Genomic DNA, 7,038 nt, shown 5'->3' with positions numbered 1-7,038 from the left:
CCCGCCGCTTCCCCCGCGCCGCTCCGCCCCCGTCCCCGCGCCCGGGGCCCGCCTGCCGCGGGTGCCCGCGGAGCCCCTCGGGTCGCCCCCGCTGTGCCGCCCCCGCACACCGGGTGTCCCCGAGCTCCCCGCGCTGCCCCGGCCGTGCCGCGCTCCCGGAGCTCCCGGGCCCTTCCCCGGCTGTCCCGCTGGCTCGGCCTGCCCCGCAGCCCTGCCCGGGCTGTGCCCCCGCTCTCGGCCGGGTTTCTGCTGGGCTTCCCGGGCGGCGCCTGCCCCGCGGGGACAGCGGCGCTGATGGTTAAGGAGGCAGGGGTCCGAAAGAGAGCTCCTTAACATCCCGAGTCTGCTCTCCATGGAGGCTGTGATACGTGTCCCGCTACAGCACAAACTTTTAATATACAGTTCTGTTTTCTCTTGTATTTAGAAAAATTATTCCAGTCGTATCCAAGTGTCCCAGCTCAGCAATATTCCCTTTGTCTCCTAATCCTGGTCTCTTTTAAAGGAGAGCATATGGTTCTTCTTCTTCCTTATGGTGTTTTGTATTCTGTCCTTGTTTTTATCCAGTAACGTTGGCAGGTTTTGTAGTCTTGGAGTATTTTGCTAATCTGGTTCTAGGCTAACACATAACAGAGACTAAATTTTTTTAAAGAATGTGTTTTTGAGGCTTTGATGCTCCAAATTTTATTTTGTAAATATGCTTCCAGTTATTATTAAAAGAACCTAGTAGTTCTTCCATGGTTATACATATATTTGCATGTTTTCCATTGATATTGTCATTATACTGTACTAATCACTACATAGTGATTATTTACTGAGGCTTTCAAGTGAAGCTCTACGTGTACGCTGTATTTTACATTAAATGGTGACTTGTGCAACCTCTTAAGAACATGCCTTTTGGATGTATTTCTAACCTGTGGTTAGATACTAGCTGCCCATCCTAGCTGCTCCAAAGACTGGTCATCTAGTAGGGACTGGTATGTTTGGGATTAGGAAAATGGGTTTCTTTACATAAGCAAGTGTAACTTCTGGGAAAAAAGTTGACAAGGTACTGTTATAGTTTGTTTTCGAGCATCTTTTAATCTTACTGTACTGTCTTTTGCATTAATAGTAGTAATATTTGCTTAATCAGTGTAAGGGAAAAAAAAACATGGAGTGTGTTAAACAGCAAGGGAGAAAAATGCATCTCTTTAAAGAGTATGTGGGAAAAATGTTAAAAAAACCTATCAGGTGAAAATTGTCACTCAAGTGAAGAAACTTCCCATTACCTTAGAAGGGCTTAGCAGTTAAGTCAGTTTGACATGTGACTTCTAGCAAGTCATTAAGAACCTAAACAACTTTGGTTTCAGGCTTTTACCAGCACTGTCATGTTCATTCCATAAAAAAATTCTGTGCTTTGAATTTACAGGCTTGAATTTAAAGGCTTTCTCTGAAGGAGTGTTATGCAGTGCAACCGTGTGTGTCAGCAAGCAGCAGCAGTGAATGACCTTACATTGAAATACTGCTGATAATTTATGTTTCTGGTTGTTTAGTCTATCATAGGTAGTTGTTGCAATTCTCAGTTGTACCACTGTTAAGTGAAATGATTTTTCCTTTGCCTTGCATACTCCCAAGTGTATAATTGCTAAGTGAGAGGCTGTATTAAATAGCTTGGTTATTGAGGTATTTAGTGATGGAGCTCAATCATGTGTCTTGTCTCATCATTTTTAACATTTCTGGAGAAAGAGAAATAGCAAATAGAATTCTTTGGCTCAGTGTCATTATGGATTTAATGTGCAAAATAACTAGATTTTTATTTCACAGAATTTGGGAATGTGTCCTAATAAGGGCTTTTGTTCTACAGCTGAACAGCATGTGACTGCTCTGATGTTTATCAGTGTTTCTAACATACTTGTGTAGTGAGATTACATAGTGAGATATGCTGTCCTTGGTCTCCTACAGAATGAAGGCTTTACACTCCCAGGATTTCCAGGAGACTTCAAAGTTCTTGTGGGGGTTTTTTTTGGTTGGTTCGTTGGGATTTTTTGGTTTATTTGTTTGTATCTGGTTCTTCCAGATCATTTTAGGTACTTAGGTTGGCTTCTGATCAATAATAGTTGTGTGGTTGATACAAAGTGAAAAGTACTCTGCTCTTTTACCATAAGGGAAATAAGAAATGTGTTTCTTAACGTTTCTAAAAGTGTTGGGGAAGCTGGAACAGAAGTCTTTGCAGTTTGCCCTGCTTCCAGTTGTGCTTTTTTTCTTGTTTTGTTTTGGTTTTTTTCTTCTTTTCAATTACCTTTCACATTTTCAAACCCCTCTTTATGATCTCTAGGACTAATCTATTGAGGTTTGCTTTGTTTTGGTTTTCCCGAAGTCTTTACATTGTGTGGGAAGTGATGATATAGGTCTCTCTGGTCATAAGGAGCCAAATTTGCAAGAGAGAATTTATTCATCAAGTATTTGGCACTTGCATCCATATATAGAGATTGTACTCGCAGTTCTAGAAATGCAGTTCTGTAGGACCTGTTGTTCCCTTTCTCTCAGGTTGGTTTAAAACAAATTGGATTATTCCAGACAGATATTTGTAGACCTTGTCCTTAAAAACCTTGAAGAAGAAATATTCTGCCACTTCTGTAGGCGTGAGTGAAGTTGCAGAAACTGAGAAACTTTCTCACTTCTGTAGTGAGGGTTGGTTTTTTTTTTTAGTTTCCAAATTAAGTGTACTTTGATGTAAATCAAGCTGCTGCTGATAAGAATTTGCTCCTGGTAAACTTTACTCTAACACTTAAGGGTATATTGTTCCAGTTTTAAGAACACTGTAAATATGGTTTGTGGTTGAAAAACTGCTGTGGTTGTAGAGGAACCATCATGGTAGTTGCAGTTTTCTGAAAACCTTCCTTCTGTTTGAGTAACTCTAAAAGACTCTTCAGAAGTGCAGAGCTGAGCATTAAATGGTGTGTTCTTATTGGACACTTGTGTTTCAAACAAAAAGACCTTTAAAAAGATTCCCTCATGGAGTTCAGCTTTGTAATCAAAATACTTAAGCTGTGTAGGTTGATAATTTATATGGGTTTATGTTCAAAATTTGAGTATTAGTTAACAGTTTGCATTTAATTTCTTTCCCTTTTACAATTGGTTGTATCTTCTGTCCAAAAGCTTAGTAGCTTAACTTAAAATAACTGTTCTTTAGAGTTACTTCAGTGTTTCGATGCTTGTAATGAATTCAGTTAAACACAGAGCTACATAAAGCTCAGTGGGTCCAATCCTCTGCCCTTTGAAGCGCACTGGGATCTCTCCCTCTGATGGCAGAGCTCCTCCTTGTGTTGCTTGTTTCAGCAGCTCCATCACCCCCTCCATGGCTAAAGTTTTACCTGATCCTGAATTTCAGTGTTTTTGCTTTGCATATAGCTGACTGCTTTGTCTCTTGTTCCATCAGAAAAGAGTTGATTCTCCTTGTAGCAGTGTTTTAGATTGTTATTAACTGCTCTCCAGTTTTTCTGGTCTTTTGAACCTCATCACAGGACAAAGGAATATGAATGTTGGCAAGAGAGACAGTTTGATTATCCAGGATTTTGAAGATGTTTTTAGCAGTTCAGATTTAAATACAGTATTTAAACAAAAATATATGTTTTATTGGAGGGGTGCATATGTGCTGACAAAGTATCAGTAAGAAGTGTAAAAGCTCATCTTTATATGTTAGTAGTAGAGAAGTGGGATTTTAATAGTCTCTTGTCATGAGAAGTAGCTGATTTTTTTTTGCCTAAGAAGGATGATTCTAATTTTGTTTAAAACACTTCAGTTAGAAAATTTGAAAGTCAGAGAGGAAAGGAGTGTTCCTGAGAGTTTACCTGTTGGTACATAAATTATAACATTCTGGTTTGTGTTGATGTTTTAGTTTATTAGCATATATATATATGTTCATGAGAGCTGAATTTTTCAGAGCTAGTGGTGCAGTGTTTTTTGTGTGAATTGAAGTATGTCTAGCTTAGGAAGGAAAAACAAGGAGCCCAAATTGCAAATTGAAGGAACCATGCAACTGGGTTACTGTGCCACACAGAAATGAATTAAAGAGGGAGGAGAGTGACAGAGCCTCCTGTGTATGTTTGTGTTTGAAACATACTCTGCCTGTGCAGCAGTGTTAAAGTTAGGAATGTTATCTCCACAGCCAAGGAATCTGAAACACCAAAGATAGATACTGTCAGAGAAGTTCTGCCATGCTGCTTAATTACTTATTAAATAAATGTTTTAGAGCATTGGAGATTGAAGGCGTGGGTATGTCTTTTGCAGTTGTATTTTCTGAATTTACTCCTGTTTATTTTTTTGTTTTGTGGCCTGGGTGATAGAACAAAGCAGATTTACTAATTGCCTGGACAGGACAAATCTGGGAGTGAATGTAAGCATTAGTGTGAAATAGTCTTGGAAAACTGGATGAGTGACCTGACCTGTATCGGATGCATTTCAGTAAAGAGAAACACAAAACAGTACCTTTGGGTAGAAGTAGTCAATTTAAATATGATAAACACTTGGCTGGGTGACAATTCTGTAAATAAGCAGCTGTATCACAAAATGAGCACAGTGGAGTTGTGACAATTCTGTGAAAGCCAGGATCTCACTGGGATTTATGGATGGATTGTTGCATGTGAGAGGGAAGGTGCTCTGCAGTATGCAGTGTAAGGCCTCAGATAATGCAGTGTCTCTGTTCTTGTTACTCTGCTTCCGACAGATTTGGACCAGCTGAGAGTAGAGAAGAGTTGCAGTAATGACCTTCAAGGAAGGACTGAAAGAATTGTACTTGTTTAGTCTTTAGCAGAGATGGGGAGACATAATAACAGGCTTCAAATGTGGTAAAGTTTGCAACAGAGAATAATGTAGTAAACTGTTCTCTCTAGGTGGGAAAAGAAATAATAGTCCTGAGGAGCATAAAAAGAGATTTTGATGTCAGGGAAAACTTTCCAGCTTCAGGAAAGATGATCTAACCAGGACAGATAATTACAGGGTTGTATATCTAAGGGAAGTAATGGGATATCTATTGCTGAAAGTGCTCTAGAAAAGGTTAAATTACCTCCTTTTAGAGATGATTGAGGTATAGTTTTCTGTCCTTGGCATAGGAGGTAAGATGACTTTTTAACATTAGATCTCTCATAGTTTCTAGATTTTTGTAATATTGCTGGCCATGATTTAAAAGAGTAAAACGTCAAAACAACATGGTGAAGAAAAAAATTTGTGATGTAACAGTTGCAAGATTTAGTAAAAAATCCTCTATCAAATATATTCATTAAAGGGTTTTTATAAAGTATTTATTAAAGCCATCTGTAATGTAATATTGAAGGTAACTTTAATGGAGCCTTCATTGTAGATTTAGTATCTTTGACTTGCCTTTAGGTGGTTTTAGTGATCCAAAAGAAAGAAACCGAGCTACAGTCAAAGTCTTTCAGAAGACTTCATTCAAGGGAAGCAAAGCTCAAAAGATCAATTCTGATGAGCCAGGGAGTCAGGTGCATTCCAGGCTCTGAAATAGAACACACCATGCTACCTCACCTCTCTGTAAAATTGAGTTTACAGTTAATATCTGGGATGTTAACATCTGAGTATTTTAAGGGTTAATCACCACTGAAAAAGTCTTAAGGTTGCTGAATGGTTTGTTATATAAATATATTGTTATTTTAAATCAGTTTGTGTTCCATGTATTAGGAATAGATTTCAATTTTTTATGCCCATTGCCATGTAATAGCAGTATAAATAAGCTTGAACAGAAATGTGTCCTGTCTACTACATATCCTAGTTTTATATAAAATTTCTCCTTTGGGACTCTTTTGGGTGATTTAAAAATATTTGATTAAACTGGAAGAGCAAACCTTGATGGAAATGAGTTAAAGCTTTTTAGAGTTCAAAGTACTGAACAATTTGATAGAACTTTTTGAAATAAATTCAGTTTAATGCCTTATTCTGGGGTTTTCTTTTTCTATTCAAAATCAACTGCCTACATCCCTGTGACCTTGTTCAAGCATTTCTGATTTTTGAAATTTGACAAAGCTGCCTCAGGGTTAAGGGCAAGTGAAGGATAGGCTTTGTGTCACATATGTCTGTGCTCTGGAATTAGGGAAAGGGTTAAAGGGAAACAAATGTCGCATTCTCAATGGTTTAAAAAGAGTCTAGAGGGTTTAGATAAAATGATGCTTTCAATCAATTATAGCCTAATTGTAATTAGCCTTTTAGTACATTTTTTCATCTCACCAGTTACTTGGATTAAAGTTTATGTGTACTTCCAGTGCATAGGCTATCAGCATTGTCTTTGTTGTAAGTGATGGGAAATTGTGACTAAACCATTGAGAAACAAAGTGTTGCCAACTGACAGGGCACTGGGCCTTGAGCCTGGTGTCGTGTTTGCCTATATAAACCTGGAAATCAATACAGGAAGAAGGCAAACACTGTTCACCATATTAGACTCATGTCAGAAAAGGAATTTGTTTCCTTTCTCTAGTATTTTAAGTTTTCCAGGGATTTTCCTTCAGTGTATCATTGCAGTACAGAGGGTTTTTTGTAGCCTGTTATAAAGGGATCATGGTATCTCATGTAGTAAGGACACAAAGGCTTAAGTCTTAGGCAGATGCACCTATTCCCTATGCTTCACCTGAAGAGCTGGAACTGAGATGCAATTGTCAGACAGAACTGCCTGGAAAAGGCTGCTTTAACCTGGAGTTTGGAGCAGCAGTTCCTGCAGAGCTGACTGGAGCAGTGTATAGGTGGTGACTGACTAAAGAGTAGAAAGCTCTTAACATTGCAACAGAGGCCATGGTTTCTTTGCTTTGGATTATTTTCCTATTTCCAATGTAAAAAAAAAAAAAAAGTTGGCAACTTCAAAAATTGTGTCTTACTAATTTTGAAATTAGAATATATTAGTACATGTTTTCCACCCGTTACTTTCTTTTCATTTACTTGTTCTTTCTATGTGCATGTCTCTAAAAGTCAGAGTACCACTAGCAGCAAGTTGTACTGGTTAGGGGTACATTATTGTATTGCTTTTGTTAGTAACTAATCTGTCTCATTGTCACTTGAAAA

The 7,038-nt window shown here is 38.5% G+C and overlaps 1 protein-coding gene across 4 annotated transcripts in view; it reads left to right on the top strand.

Moving 5' to 3' along the window:
* The window catches only part of ZZZ3 (zinc finger ZZ-type containing 3), a 57,289-nt gene that overhangs the window by 549 nt on the left and 49,702 nt on the right, over nt 1–7,038 (top strand). The gene's annotated exons all lie outside the window — the stretch shown is intronic.

The sequence above is a fragment of the Onychostruthus taczanowskii genome, unplaced genomic scaffold, assembly GCF_017590055.1.
Source record: "Onychostruthus taczanowskii isolate IOZ18803 unplaced genomic scaffold, ASM1759005v1 scaffold7, whole genome shotgun sequence".
Taxonomy (NCBI): Eukaryota; Metazoa; Chordata; class Aves; order Passeriformes; family Passeridae; genus Onychostruthus; species Onychostruthus taczanowskii.
Note: the sequence above shows the minus strand (reverse complement) of the source record. Positions and strands in the feature narration are given on the sequence as shown.